Genomic DNA, 16752 nt, shown 5'->3' on the forward strand with positions numbered 1-16752 from the left:
AAAATAAGCGATTCTGTTGTACGTTAGTGTTTTTCGTGTTTTTTGAGTAAAAAGTGACTACTTTTTGGTTAATAGTGATCAATTTAGGGGGGAAAAAGACCTTTAGTTATAAAAAGTGGTCATTATTTTACCAAAAAATGAGTACAAGAGAAATGAAAATAAGAATGTCGATAAACTAAAGAAATAAAAAAATGTTAGAAAAACACGATTAAGTTTACTTTTTAGAGAAAATAGTTTTACTAACTTTGGCAAAAAAAATGACGTCAAAATCATTAGTCGGGAGGGTAACATCGAAAATTTGATTGTTTTGGCCAAAATAATGTTTTTCCAGCGAAAATTCGTAAATCATGTAACATTTTTGCAATTAAATAGTACTAAAGGTAAATTTTGAAAGAAAAAAAATAAACATAAAAGGATTCAAAGTACTAATTATATCAACAAAGTTAACTTTCAGTTTCGGTAGCACATCAAAAGAACTCTACAGTTAAGCGTGCTCAAGAGAGAGTAGTGCGCGAATTCATGACCGGTGAAACCAAAGAACGTTCAAATGAATCGAGTTAACGAGCGAAACCAGTACCGAGATTGTCACGATTCCATATATGATAAAATATCGATTGTGAAAAAAAAATTATTTAATATTTTATTTATTTAATTTTCATATATATTTTTTACCACGGGAATTTTTTTTTCCACGGGAGTTATTAGCCACGAGAGAATCCGTGGCCAAAAATTTAATAATAGCCACGTTCTTGTTTTTCCCGTGACTATATCTTTGCTACGACCACTTGCGTCACGGAAGGTATTCCCGTGGCCAAATGATTTAGACACGGAAATTTAACATTTGCGCCACGAATTTAGCCGTGGCCCAAGTGCTCATTTGTAGTAGTGAAGACAATGAATTCGAGTCAGAGTCGGAGTCGGAGTCGAAATCAGAATCAGAGTCTAAAGAAGTCCCTAGAAAGTCTCCTCCTGTCGTCACTCCCAATCCCCTTGTTTCTCCTAGCATAGCATCGAGTAATAACAGTAGCTTGGGAAATGTCCCAAAGAAATGTCCCTTTACCGCCACCGACTACGAACGATGGCTTCTTTGTTTCAACTCTTTTCAAAATTTAATATGAATAAATCAGATTCTGCTTACTCTTTGTGTTATTCTGAATGCAATTCTATTTACGATGATAATGAGGATGATCCTGACCCAGACTCAATCGAATTACCTCCCTACATAGCTAAAGAAATATTACAAGAGGGGGAAGGGGCACCAGTTATAGAGAACACTGAACCCATCAACAAAAGAAACTGAACTAGAACCCCAAGAACTTAGGATAGGGACGACCTTAAGCCCAACCGAAAGGGCCAATTTCATAGTCCTCCTTCATGAGTTCAAAGACGTTTTTGCTTGGTCCTACAAAGACATGCCAGGGATCGACAGGGATATTACAGAACACAGAATTCCAATCAAACCAGGTTTCAAACCTGTAAAGCAGAAACTCCGTCGAATGAGGACATAATGGGCTCTTAAAATCAAAGAAGAAGTCGATAAACAATTCAAAGTCGAGTTCATCAAAGTTTTCGAGTATTCAGACTGGTGGCTAACATAGTACCCGTACCCAAAAAGGATGGGCGAATCCGAGTTTGTGTTGATTTCAGAGACTTAAACAAGGCAAGTCCCAAAGACGATTTCCCTCTACCACACATCGACATATTGGTAGACAATATAACAGACCACGCGTTGTTGTCCTTCATGGACGGATATGCAGGATATAATCAGATCAAGATGGCCATAGAAGACATGCATAAGACTGCCTTCGTCACTCAATGGGCCACCTATTGCTATATTGTTATGCCATTCGGGCTAATCAATGCTGGAGCTACCTATCAACGAACTGCGACCACGTTGCTACATAACATGATGCACAAAGAGGTAGAAGTGTACGTCGACGATATGATTGTCAAGTCCAAGGATATGAAGGGGCACTTTGACAACCTTCGTAAGTTCTTCCTGAGATTGCGAACATACAACATGAGGCTCAATCCTCAGAAGTGCGCATTCGGGGTAACATCAGGTAAACTTCTGGGACATGTCGTCAGTCAAAGAGGAATAGAAATAGATCCATTCAAAATCAAAGCTCTAATTGAAATGCCACAACCTCAAACGGAGAAAGAGGTTAGGGGATTTTTAGGCAAGGTGCAATATATAAGTCGATTCATATTGAAGCTTACTATGATCTGCGAACCCATTTTCAAAAAGCTCAAGAAAACAAATCACATCATATGGGACGATGACCGTCAAAAGGCATTTGACAGAATCAAGGCGATACTTGCCAAGCAACCAGTGCTCATGTCTCCTCAACGAGATCAACCTCTTGGTTTATATCTCACAGTAACTGAAACAGCCATGGGGGCTATGCTAGCACAAACTGTTGGAAAAGAAGAAAGAGCCATCTACTACCTTAGTAATAAGTTCTTGGACTACGAATGCAAGTACACACCACTCGAAAAGACATGCCTCGCTCTTGTGTGGGCAACAAAGAAGCTACGCCATTACATGCTTAGCTACTCCATCAAGGTGTACTCCAAAATGGATCCTGTCAAATACCTCTTCGAAAAACCTTTCTCAATGGACGCGTGGCAAGGTGGACATTAATGCTCTCAGAGTTCAATGTCAAATACGTACCTCTGAAGGCTATAAAAGGGTGTGCCTTCGCCGAGTTCTTCGCAGATAACCCCATCAACGGCAACCAGGCAGTAGACACATGGTTATTCCCAGACGAGGACATACTACAAACCAATGTAGACTCTTGGAACCTTTATTTCGATGGAGCATCGAATCTAAGAGGGTTTGGAATAAGAGTATTGCTCATTTCTCCTGAAGGTGAGCATACACCACTATTTGTCAAACTCGACTTCGAGGTGACAAATAAAGCAGCAGAATATGAAGCTTGCCTTATTGGACTACAAGCAGCAGTAGGTTTAGGCATCAAGAATCTCCGGGTTCACGGAGATTCATCCTTGATCATCAACCAAATTACGGGATCTTGGAAAATTCGAAGTGAAAGTTTAACACCCTATCAGGCCAGGGTAGATCAGGTTCCCAATTCTTCGATCAAGTAACCTATCTACATCTACCTCGAGAAGAAAATCAGTTTGCAGACGCTCTTGCAAAACTTGCATCTCTGATTAACATGCCGGATGATATGGTAGAAATGCCTTTATGCATCGAACGACGGTCAGAACCAGCCTATGTGCACCAAATTACAGATGAAGAAGAAAACCCAGGGGAGCCTGGGTTTCAAGCCATTCTAAACTTCAAGCTCAATGGTACATATCCGCGGGATATGGATAAGAGAGGACAACGTGCTATATGCCTACTAGCCTCTCAATATATCCTCATACAAGGAGAATTGTACAAAAGAACACCTCTTGGTGTAGCTTTACGTTGCCTTGATCATTCACAGGCACAGAAAGTGATGGAAGAAGTCCATGATGGAGAATGTGGCCCTCACATGAGTGGACCAATGATGGCAAAGAAAATCACGCGTCTGGGATATTACTGGACCACAATGGAATCCGATTGCATCAAATATGTCAGACATTATCACAACTGCCAAATCTTCGGGAATGTGCAACATGTCCCTCCTTCACTACTCTACACCATGACATCTCCTTGGCCATTTTCTGCTTGGGGAATCGACATCATCGGAAATATTACTCTAGCCGGAATAGGAGACCACTGTTTCATCTTGGTAGCCATCGACTATTTTACTAAATGGGTCGAAGCGGCATCTTACACTAGTCTCACAGCCAAAAACGTGGCAAAGTTCATACAAACCAATATCATCTGTCCATCAGTGAAAATGGATGACATTTCCAGGCCGAGACTGAGCAAGTACTAGCCAAATACAAGATCAAACACTACCATTCCTCGCCATACAGACCACAAACTAATGGCGCGGTAGAGGAAGCTAATAAGAATGTCGTCACAATCCTCAAGAAAATGATCGACAATTATCGTGATTGGCCCAGTAAGATACCATTCGCATTATGGGGTTATCGCACATCAGTTAGGACGCCCACTGGGGCTACTCCTTTCTATTTAACTTACGGCCTGGAAGCTGTACAACCATTTGAGCTAGAAATCCCGTCCTTACGTATTCTGCTCGAAAGCAAAATTCCAGAAGCTTATTAGAAGAGAGATAGATATGAAGAACACGTCCTCTTGGATGAACGAAGATTGCACACATTGCATAACGTGCAAACATATCAGGCACGCATCAAACGAGCCTTCAACAAAAGGGTTAAGCCCCGAAACATCAAAGAAGGAGACTTAGTCCTCAAATAAATTAGAGCTCTTCTACCTGTCGATCCACGAGGAAAGTTCAAACCCAACTGGGCCGGACCATTGTTAGTCAAGTCCATACTCTCTGGGGGTGCGGTTAGGATCACAGACCTAGATGGGAAGGAATTTGCTACTCCAACTAACCTCGACCAATTGAAACGATATTATGCTTAGGGTAGGACAAGACACGCGCCTCGCGTAACACCCACGTGCCGCTCATGCGACACGAAATAAAAACGGCCCTTAGCCCACTGAAATAAAGCTTATGTCACCTTGCTCTTGCATTTTGACAATTCGTCATCCTCATATCATTAAATAAATTGAGTTTTATTTTAGGAGTAAGTAAAGCTCATGCTTATTTTCTAATTCATTACAAGCTCTTGCTTAGAACATTTATTCTTTTACATTTACTCGAACTACGTTGAAGGGTGTGATTTTATTTTTTTAAATGAATACGTACGCAATCCTTCACAGGATACAACCCATTATTTTAAAATGTAAATAGAAGGACATTTGCATTTGCATTTGAAATTCGACAAGAATAATAAAAGAAAGTCACAATAGTTTCATAACTAATTAATCTTTTATTCATTTGCCTCATTAGTAGTAATAATACGCCACATAATATATATGAAATGCTAAAAATAAATGCTAGGCTAGGATTCTAAAAACCCCGCCATTTATTATAAAATAATAATAATAATAAATAATACTACGACTTAGGCTACTCTTCCATCTTCCCTTTGCCTTTGTCATTTTTATCATACTTCTTGTCTCGACCACGAGCCGGGCACTCCTGCGCTATCTCTGACCTAATCACCAACGGTCTCTCTTGCGGTCTAGCCTTACCATTTCGATCCAGTACCATCTCTACGGCAGGAGCGGTCTTCGGTTTCTTCGACAGATGAACGACTCGGAAACCTGCCTCGTCCTCCCCCTCAGTCAGATACTTCTGGTTCTCCTTCGCTACCTCATGAATCTTGTAGTCAACAGGCTCGCGCTTCCTCAATTTCTCGCGCTCCTCGGGAGTAGTAGCCTTCTTCCATTGCAAGTATGAATCCGATACCCATAAGGAACCAACAGGAGACAGTATGAACCACATCTTCCTTTGAGCCTACTTGAGGGCCCACTCTTGACGTCTCTCGGTAGTATGTGCCAATGCAGTCTGAGGAACGGTGTCAAGCTTAGGAATCTTATGCTTAAGGCCCACTTGCCTCATCAATCTCTCCGGGAAGATGCATATCATGAATTCCAAGCCAGGAATGGGAACTGACCGAGTAGGATCTAGAGATGAAACTCCAGTGACTGACCTGAGATGCCACCATGGCACAATCCATCGGATCAAGGGACCACCTTCATTCGTCAACTTGTTCTCCCAATAGTTGCAAACTCGAGTGAAGCCCACCATATAGAGCCTAGTTCTCATTGCAATTGACCGAGCATGATATCCTGGCACGTTAACTGGAGGCTCGATCAACCGCAAACACTCCATGAGCCAAACCTACAAGGAAGACGGGAATTAATGACCAACCAAAAAAAAAAAAAAAGAAAAGAAAAAAAAAAACGAGAAAAAAAAGAAAAAAAAAGAAAGAAAACGGTGGGCATGGTACAAAAGAGAGAAAAGAGGTTCTTACCTGCAAAATGATGGGACTTCCCAAATAAGGTAGCTCGCTGTTGGCTTTCTATTATCCAGCCCCAAAATGATCTCTCCTAAGCACAGACACGCTGGGCTCTTGCGCAGCTCCATCTAATCTACCAAGCTCAAGTAACGAGGTTCCCCTCTCATTTCCTTATCAACATGCCCTTGGAGGACAAAACCATGCAGTAGACAGAACCCGAATACCTTACGCCTCGCCAAATAAGAGATAGAAGGGTCTTCCCTGTTTATGAATTGGTTAATGAAGTCAAGCATACAGACTCCTTTTGAGGTCACAAGGCGATCAACCTCAGCTTTAGTCAGTCCATGCAAATCCCTAAATTTACTTTTGTACCCTTGAGAGCTAGAGGGTATCGCAAGCGCATTTTCTGGATCCTATCCTCCAATTGCAGCAATTTTCTCAGGGAAAGGACAGATATCGTCTCCAGGAAAGGCAAAAAGATGAAAATAAGGGTCCCAATATTCAAGACAAGCATCCAAGAAAGGTTTCACAACCTTCACCAATTTGAGACTCAAGATTGATCCCAAATTAAAAGCACCCATGTCATGCTTCTCAACGTTTGTAAACTCATTCGTCCACTCTTTGAGAGTTTTCAAAGGCATCCATAATTTTTGAATTTTTCTATGAAAATAGGAAAGCTTTTGTGAAATAGATGGAAGAGAGATGGAGGAATTATGTGGATAAAAGCTTCCCCAACGTCTCAATTTATACTAAAAGCTATTTCCTAATTTCCGTCAGAACTGACCAACTGGGGAAATGGCGCAGCACCTGCTGCGCCTCTTTGAAGGGTCGCAGCTTCTGCTGCGCCTCTTCCCCAAAGGGATTTCTGTGATTTTCCGCTTTGAATCTTTCCTAATTTTTTTGGCTATAATTTCCTATTCCTATAGGTTATTATTTTGGTAATTCCGTCAAATTACCAACTTTTATGTTTCCAAATCCTTGTCGGGTTCGTTTCTCGAGACGAGATCGATATTTTTCGCCACACAAGCACACTTACCCATTTTTTTTGGGAATCATTTCACTCCCCGTTTCACATTAAATTTCAAACTTACACGTTTCTTTTTAAGTTTTTTTTAGGGGGTAGCCCTCCCTACCTCCGGTCATTTTTGGGCAATTTTTTCGCACTCGCTCATTTCTGGGCAATTTTTCGCTTTTTTTCTACATCTATTTCTCATTTCGCGCTAATTTAAGCCATGTATAGTATGTGTTTTACGTGCAATTCTATGTAATTTTCGGCAGTATGACGACGTAAACCGTCATCTACCAAACCTGTTTCTAAGCTAAACCTGCAGGAACAAATAGACAACCCAGCAGCAATGGCACTCAGGCCATCATATATACAACCAAAATGCTATATGTACATCAAACTGGGGGCTCTCGCCCAAAACAAGTCCGAAAAATCCAAAAATGAGGTCCAAATGTGCAAATATATACAATACAGCCAACGACAAAAGAGACAAAAACAAAGGCAGCTACTCCTGCTCGCCACGTCGCTCGGCGACAAAAGAGACAAAAACAAAGGCAGCTGTCTCCTCCTGGGACTGCGCCAGGTCACGCTCCAGGTTACGCTCCCTCTGCAAATGATAAAGAAATGCCTCATTTCAAACAAAACGTGAGAAATTACAACAAAATTCAAAATAAAGAAAATGAGAGGTTCATACCTGTCGTCCTCGGCCACCTGCGAGTGCCTCGATGGCTGTAGCCCGTAGCCGGTTGGCCACCCTCCACAGCGTCACATGCCGAGACAATGCCATCTGTATTTCAATAAACAAAAGATTTTCAATGAAATGAACAAATGCATTCTTATGCAACAAAGACAACAAAAGACAACTGGAGCTGGAGGCTTACCCTCCTAACCAAGTGCTGCCACTCCTCCAGGCCAGCATCTGTCACCTCCTCGCCAAAGTCGCGGAGCCTCGGAGATCATCGTCATCCCCGTCGCGTCAGTGTAATTAAGGGTCTCGGGGTACGCTGGGGGCTCGACCCCCGCCACCTCGATCTTCTGCAAAATTCAAATGGATTCTTTATTCAATGATCATTCGGCAGTTTATCAAGATAATTCAAAAGAGGGAAAGTGGAATACTTACCACGATTGGCTAGTACGCTAGCCTCTGGCGAACAAACAAGTAGTACTCCTTGACAGGAAGTAGAAGAGCATCACCACCAACACCCGCCAAGTCAGCCTCCCTATCAGCATCAGACGGCTCCCTAAACATCGTCCGAGGAGGATCGATGGGAACTGTGAAAGCGTCCTGAGAGCACTGACGAGTCAAACGCTCGCCCAGGTACCATACTGGTCCCATGGACGTCCTGAACAACAACCTACTAGAGCTCCTAGGTCGAAGGACCTCAACCATGAAAGGCGGAGCGTCAGGGTAGTCCACCCAAGGTCTGGGCACCCACTAAAGCAAGCAAAAAAGGGGTTATTCTTATGATCACTTCTGAGAAGCAATGAACAACGATAAAGGAAGAATGATTGAAAATACTTACGTCACTTAACTTCAGGGCGTTCACGCCCCGTCGATAAACATCGTAAGAAGAGCGCTTGCTCTTCCTACGACACACCACCCAGTCCCTTAAACTGGGTAAGCCCTCGGCTCAGGTTCCGTCCTCTTGGGCGCGAACCCCGAAAAGTAAGAGTACACCCACGCCTGCAAAACAAGACAATCGATAATTATCTTTCATAATTCAATAGCAAAGAAGAAGTAATGATCTTTCATGATACGAAATAAAAGTTCATACCTCCAACAGCAGTTCCGGACCGATAGTAGCAGGAGAAGTCCCCTTCTCCAGCAGCTCAGGACGGACCATGGTCCTCATGTAGCGCGTGAGGACCGCAAAGCCAGGAGTAACCCAGTCCCAACGGCCTAGGTCACTCAGCTCAGAAAGGAATGGGAGAAGCTTCGTCGACAGCCGCTTCGCCTTGTCTCCAAGGTAGAGCGAAGACAAGAACCACCAGAGCCACAGACGAGCCCTCTACTCCGCAGTACATGCAAGAGGAGCCACCTTCCTCCCATCCATCGTCACCAACGCTGGGGTCCTCCCCGCAAAGTAGTCCCTGATGTAGGTACTCGGCACTAACCCGGGAACCGCGACAACACCCTCTGCCAGGTTCCAGCCGATCAGCGTCCTGGCCTCAGCCGAGTCCACCCTCATGGCCGTCAATGGCCACACCACATCCTCCTCTCCACACGGTAGACCAGAGATCATACCGTAGTCCTCCAACGTGACCCCGACCTCCCCAAAAGGCATGCGAAAGGTCGAGGTCGTATCACAGTACCGATCAAGGAAGCCTCAAATTAGGCAAAAGTTAGCCCGAAGCTTCCTTTCCTTGATCGCCCTCCACGCTCCCACCAAGGCGCCGAAGGCTCCTAGCTCGATGATGGCCCTCTCCTACTCCATCAAAGCTCCGTAGGCCTCCATCATCATCGTGTAACTAGAGAAGGACCTCAAGTTCCCGGCCTCCTGTATCGATTCAAGAAAATGCTATCTTTAACACAAAGCGGATGAGATGAAATTATCGGTGAATAAAGGAGGAAATTAGCAACGAAATGACAAGTCTGAAGCCTACCAAACTCCTCGTATTCCTGTAAGACAGGTGACTCTCCGATGCCCCAATGAGATGTCGACCATCCCATTTCTCAGCCCACTCAGGTGCCCCTGCTAGCTGACGACCACCTCGTCTGACATTGGCCCACCTCGGAACCTTCTCAGCGACCTCCTCCAAAACCTCCTCGAACACCTCCTCAAAAGCAAGAGAAGGGTCAAACTCGGTGTCCACGTCCATGGGAGCCCTCCCTAATGTAGAAGCCATGTCACCTGCAAAATTGGAGTAAATTAGGCCGCGTCAAATGACGACGAGCCTCGGTAAGGGTGATTTCAAGCCTTTCAAGCCTCGAAAATGGCCTTTTCTTGCCATCTTTGGCTATTTATTTCAAAAGCCGGCCGCTCATGTGGTAAATTGGGTCAAGACAAGTCTAAACTCGGGCCGATTTATGGGTTTGAGTCGAAATTTTGGCAGCATTTTGCTATAATGGCGATTATGCCCTAGAAAGTGTCCTGAAAAAGTCGTCACAAATCAAAAATCAGAAATGGTAGGAAGTTTACCCATCATGCAAGGATTGCAAAAACCAAATTTCATCAAAAATGGGCAATCCTAAGGCCATTTTCGAAGCGATTTTCGAAACAGCTGAGAAACTGTCTCAATTTCACTCAAATGCTCAATACTCAACGAAAATTCAAAAAGAATATATGGTTATATTCCTAATATTACCAATTATCCATTTCTAATATCAATTTCATAGGGAAAATCCATTTGGAGGAAAAGCCACAAATTTTCAAAATAATTGGGTTGAAAACCCTAATTGTTTCGATTCAATTCAAGCAAAATACGGATATTAAAGCAAAAATGAGACACATACCTCTATTAGTCATGATTAATGGAATTATTTGATCAAATTTTTGTGGAATATCATTGGAATTTGAGAGAGTTTAGAGAGATTTTGTGTTTTGTTATAATGAATAAAACACGGGTTATGTCGAGTTTTTACTCAGACAGGGACGAACCCAGAAAAGTACGCAGTAGGCGCTTACTGCGCCTCATCCCCAGCTTCCCTCCAGCTCAATTTTCAAAAGTTTGTTATAAGTTCGTTATTTGTGGGGCCATCTTTGGTGCGCCTCTTCTTTAACACCATATATCATACATTTGGTCCATTTGATATTTATTCTTTGTCCGGACCCGTATTTCGAGCAGACTGTGTACTGTCGCAGTACTTTATCATTGAGAAACTATGAACTGTCGCAGTACTTTATCTTCGAGCAGACTGTGAATTGTCGCAGTACTTCATCAAGCCCAGCAAGGATATTTCATCAGGGCTTCCCTTGCAGCAACGAGCGGATTTTCGACGGTGTTTCGACACGCCTTTATCGAAAACCTATTATTTTTTCCCAGCGAGAGTTCATGACAGCCGATTGTACTTCTCGATAGATGGAGTTCGCTTAAGACCGACGCAAACAGATTCCCCCCAGCAGTTTCTACCGATGTCCTACTGTCCTCTATATTATTCGTTTCAAGAAAGAAGTCTCAGGTATGGTTTCTTCTTATGGCTGGTGAGCTTCCTTCCGTAGTCTAATAGACTTTAAACGACCCTCCCCGATAGTCGACATACTCTCAAATGTTCCCGACGTCAGGTCCTTGGCTCAGACCCCTTGAGCCACCTCGCGTTGCCATAGTCGTCAGGTTGTAATCTTCGATTGACCTGATGGCTATATTTTGACTTTCGCCTTGTCCAAGCCTCAGTCAAAGTGGAGGCTCTATAGATACCTCATTTCTGCACCTTCTGCAAACCACTCGGATGATTGGGCCGCATGTTTGGTATACGGAATGATTTATGACAGTTCGTAAGTTTATCGTCAAGTGATAGCTCAAATACTTGTGTCTACCCTTGGTTGTCATCTACGCACCATTACGGTTGTTTTGACAGTAATTAGAGTTCCTTTGGAGTCCGGGTCAAAAACCGCTTCATTTTCTAATAAACTGTTTTAAAATGCCGAGTCGGAATGTTCTGGATTATTCCGGATATTTCTATTCCATAATTTTAATCTTTTTAATCTTTTGGTATAATATTTCCCGAAAATCATATTTTAAAGAATAAGGAAGTCAAGATCTACCGCAATTCCATAAAAGAAATGGGGAAATCTTTCTTCCGCAGGAGGAAACCTCTGGGGAAAGGACGCAGCACATGCCGCGCCTCTTCCTAGAGTCGCAGTGGCTACTGCGCCTTTTCCCCAGCCCTTTTCTGCATATTTTCAAATCTTTTCAAGATTTATTTCCAAAGTTTTACCTTAACCCTAATTCCTCCGTGTGCTTAGTATAAATAGAGACATTCGTTCCTCATATTTCTCACGCGAGTGTCCGCCCTTGTTTTCTCCCTTTGCATTCTAAGACCGTGCTCTAAGGTTATTGACGTGTACGTGCTTGATCAATCGACCACATAAGCTCGGATCCTTCTGAGTACCAGTCACGTTGCATGACCGACCAATTTGACCAACTCCACCTCAATTAATCAATCAATTTAATCTAAATCCTCTAACGAGGGCACTTTCATCATACATTCGAGTAGAGCAATCACTAATCGTTAACTTAGTTAATCTCGTTTCATCAAACATGTAAGTCTGAGGGTGTAAATCCCATCTTTTATTATTGTATTTTATTATTGTATCAATTAATGTAAGGTTTACGTCGAAAATATTCTTAAAACTGATTTATAAAACCTTTTATCAAACCTATTTTTATGGATTAATAGAAGATAAACGTCAAAAAGAAATGCAGCAACTGCTGCGCCTCTTCGAAGAGTCGCAGCATCTGCTGCGCCTCTTCCTGAGGCTGCCGCAGTTCCTGCTTTTCTTCTTCTTCCTACGTCCTCTGTTAATTCGTCTCCTTTCGTTTTTCTTTCTTATGTTCTTATTCATTCACATATAATAATTATAGTTCATTATTCTTAATAATTTATCACCTTTAAATTTCGACTTAAATCCCTAATAATCAATATTTGCGGGTTTTTGTCATTAAAATCAAACCTGGTTTTTGGAGATTTGATTTGTTCATATCAAACCTCTGGAAATTCGACTCTTGTATATATTTTCATCTGTTTATCACAACCTTCTTAATAGTTTGACCTAAATAAACCTAATTAATTTGTAATAGTTTAGCCTAATTAGTTATAATTCGCTCATAATTCGTTTTAATCCATATTAATTCATTCTAGTTAGTTTTAAGTTGTTCGTTATCGCTTTTACGACCCATTCACATGTAAATAACCTGCTAAATCACTTTCACCCCGAGTCAAATATCAATAATCAATCATTAAATCCACCAACGAACATTAACAATCGAAGTTCTGACTTCACAGCCAGAACTCACCTTAGGAACAGACGCAGTGACCACTGCGCCTCTTCCAAGAGACGCAACATTATTGCTGCGCCTGTTTCGGGTTGAGCTCTGTCTCTGAACTTCCGTTCTTGCTTTGACCTAATTCGTTTATTATGTATTAATCGGCTATTAATCCTATTATCACCTCTAATCTGTTCCTTTTAACCTAGTTTATTTTCTTTTATTTTTTTCAAATATCCGTCTTAAATATATTTTTGACGCAAATCAATTAAATCGTTGTAATTATTGTAATTTTAATTATCGCAATTTATTTATTATTCTGTATGATTTATTTATTTGGTTGTTTTTGCATGTAATTAATTTAAACCCTACTTCGACATTAATGAGTGCTAAATTATTTGTCAACCGACTTAGTTAATTCACATGCTAGGATGAATCTATTGTTTGTTGCATTGCATGCATATAATCGACAACATATCGAGTATGAATAACTTCCCTAATCATTAGTAGAGGCCGCTATCGAGGCCGGCGGGATTAGGTGTTCATTAAAAGGACTTCCTAATACGTACCCTCACCCCTTACTCCAGATCTCTGTGAACATCCGTGTTCATTAGCATCCACGAGAGTCATTCTAGACATAGAATGCTAAGGGCAACGAGTTCTTGGTGTCTATGTCACTACTTTGTGTCTTGACATGACGCGAAGTATTCGAACAGTTTCCAATTTTCCACAATAAATTGGTGGCGACTCCAAAAATTCGAACACTTGTTTCCCAAGCGTCCCCGTGGACCCCCCGTGTCCACACCCATGACAACCCTAGTGTCCTTAATTAATTTTTTACACTCCTTTTTACGTACTTGCTTTATTTTCTTTCATTTAACATTTGTTTGCTAGTAGTTGTTAGTTGATCTCCTACCTTACCAATCAATTGTGACACTCCTTTTTACTTCCTTAAACACTCCATAACTTGCATAATAAAAAGCTACTTTCCTTTGGGTTCAACCTCTACTTACTACTTGCTAAAGTTGTTAGTTGATATATAAATTTGTTTTGATAAGTTTTTAACGACGAAGCTCTACCAAAAATGGCGCCGTTACCGGGGACGGTGTGATTTATTTTGTTTGTTTGTGTTTTTAGTAGTAACTTTGTATTGGCCTTTGGGAACCTAGTTCTTTAAGGTAGTGCTAATCTCCCATAGTGTGGTTTGTTGCATGTTTAGAAGATGAAGTTGTGGTAATCCATTACCAATTGATCCGGAAATTGAAAGAAGTTTGAGAAACACTAGGAGTGGAAGAATCATTGAGGGAAGATCTACTTCAATCACGGAGGGATCAAGCTCTTTGAGTGATAGAGGTTTAGTTGACATTGAGATTGAGTTTGTTAATCCATTTGCAAGGGAGCCACAAAATAACCCACAACCAAATCCCCTACATAACCCATAAAATCAACCAACAATGCCTAAATTTTCATCACATTCCATATCTATCGAGGATAGACTACCAAATGGCACTTATACACCCACATACTTAACGGGAAACTTCATAGAAATAACCGCTTTCATTCAATTAGTTGAAAGAATCCAATTCGGGGGGATGCCAAGTGAGGATCCACATCTTCACATGGAGACCTTTTATTATGATTGTGAAGCTATCTCTCAAATGATTGTGACTGAAGATCAAATTCGATGGGTACTCTTTCCATTTTTATTGATAGGAGCCGCAAAGCAATGGTTAAAGATCTTGGACAAAGCTACCCTTGGCATCGATTCATGGAAAAAGCTTGCCTTAGCTTTTTACATGAAGTTCTACCCACCGGAGAAGACTAACATGCTTAGGGTTCAAATCATGAGATTTAAGAAAAGAGATGAGGAATCACTATATGAAGCTTGGGAGCATTTCAAGGCCATTTGTCGATATTGTCCTCACCATGGCCTTAGCGAGTGGTTTCTAGTCCAACAATTTTGGAATGGAATCTATGAGGATTCAAGAAATGTGTTGAACATGGGCTCTAATGGCATGGTTACCGAAGTTGATGACAACCAAACTTGGGTGAAGATTGAAGAAATGGCTACCCATATCTCTCAATATGGCAGACCTAGAAAGACTATTAGAGGTGGCCAGCATGAAGTGGACTCCGTGAGGCAACTTAGTGCCGACTTTGGTGCACAACTAAGCTCTCACATGGACACTATGAATTTAATGTTCAACCAAGCCATAGAAGAGGTGAATAAGGCTTTTACCTTTCCGAAGCAACCAACAATCCATCAAGTGAATGTCATGTCTATGACGCCATCTATTCGAAGTAGAATATGTGAAAGTTGTGAAACTTTGGGGCATGACCAACAAGAATGTAGATGAACAATTGAGCAAGTGAATGCCTTCCAAGCATACAAGAACGGTACAAACTCACTCAACCATCTAAAAAATGAAACACAAATGCCATTTATTTTGGCATACTAACTCACTCAACCAAATACATACTCCTCATAAGATAAAGATAAAACATAAGAGCAAAACCGACTTTTATTCAATCTTTTTTATTTCAATTTTTTTTTTCTTTTTTTCCTTTTTCTTCTCAGTTTTTTTCATCTTTCAGTTTTTTTCTTTTTCCAACTTCTTTCATCATTTCATCCTCCTTATTCTTCATAAATTACCAACTCCAAATCAATACAATACAAACCAAACTCGGCACGATAAATTATATACCGCAAAAACATACACTAAACTAGCTTGACAAGGCAGGCTAAATTTGGAATGTAGTTAAGGGTCAAAAGGCAAATTTGGCTAAATGTGGAGTTTAAAGGGTAAAAATGAAAGAAAAAGGAAATGTAAGCACCTCCCTGCATGTGACACCAACCACTAACCCGAATGTATGCATGCAAAAAGCAATTGAATTTCATAGATGTGAAATTAATGATACATGTTACGCAAGGAGTAACTACTCACAATCCTACATGAACTGGTCATAAATGACACCAGTTTATACGGCTCTAAAACTTAGAAATTATGAGTAGGTTGCCAAAATTTCAGGTGAAGTCTAATTATTTGGCTAAATTTTAACATTAACTCGTGGGTATGCAATAAGACAAAGCTAATAAGAATATTTAGTTTATGCAAGGCTTAAGCAAAGAGGAAAAATTATAGTGCAATTTCATCATCGAAATCTACTGTTCCGTCTCAACCTAAATGCAAAATAAACATGAAATATTTTTTGAATTTTTTTATGAGATTTTTTCATTTTTTGAAAATAACAGACAATGCATACAAAAATTAAACGTGATAACAGAAATGCAATAAAAACAATATGCAGACACAGATATGGATGCATACACCTCCCCAAACAAAACTGTACAATGCCGTCATTGTCCCCAAAATAGGGAAGGAAATGCAAACTGAAAAGAAGAATGAAGCTCGGAAAACTTACAAGATAACGCAAAGTCGGGACCTCCCCAAACCAGCCAGTAACATGGGAGGTCGCAATTAGCTTCATAACATTACTGGAAGCTAATCAAAACAAACATACTCGATCGAGAGGGCAAAGCGCTCGATCGAGAAGGTCAGGAACTCGATCGAGTGAAAAGAGTGCTCGATCGAGAGATACCTGCAGACCACATGGCGACCAAAAACCAAGTCTAAATTGTTCATAGTTTATAGTCTGAAAACCAATTATTAAACACACAACAAAGCTGAAATGTTTGAAAATCAACTAAAAAGTATTAACCTCCGGGTTGCCTCCCGGTCAGCGCTTGTTTCAGATAGGTCCCAACTCGACCTTCTTCTCTTCATCCATCCACGCAAATCAATGGCCCACAACAAGGCTTCTGACTAAATGAAGTCCCCTCGGCGTCCATAATTTTCACCTTCGGT

The 16752-nt window shown here is 41.2% G+C and overlaps 1 non-coding gene across 1 annotated transcript; it reads right to left on the reverse strand.

The window, feature by feature from the left end:
• Positions 1–14712: 14712 nt before the first annotated feature.
• On the reverse strand, positions 14713–14819 carry LOC141603390 (small nucleolar RNA R71). The gene has a single exon (XR_012525269.1). It is a non-coding gene; the product is annotated as a small nucleolar RNA R71 (small nucleolar RNA).
• Between the last annotated feature and the right edge of the window lie 1933 nt (positions 14820–16752).

This window comes from Silene latifolia, chromosome 9, assembly GCF_048544455.1.
Source record: "Silene latifolia isolate original U9 population chromosome 9, ASM4854445v1, whole genome shotgun sequence".
Classification (NCBI taxonomy): Eukaryota; Viridiplantae; Streptophyta; class Magnoliopsida; order Caryophyllales; family Caryophyllaceae; genus Silene; species Silene latifolia.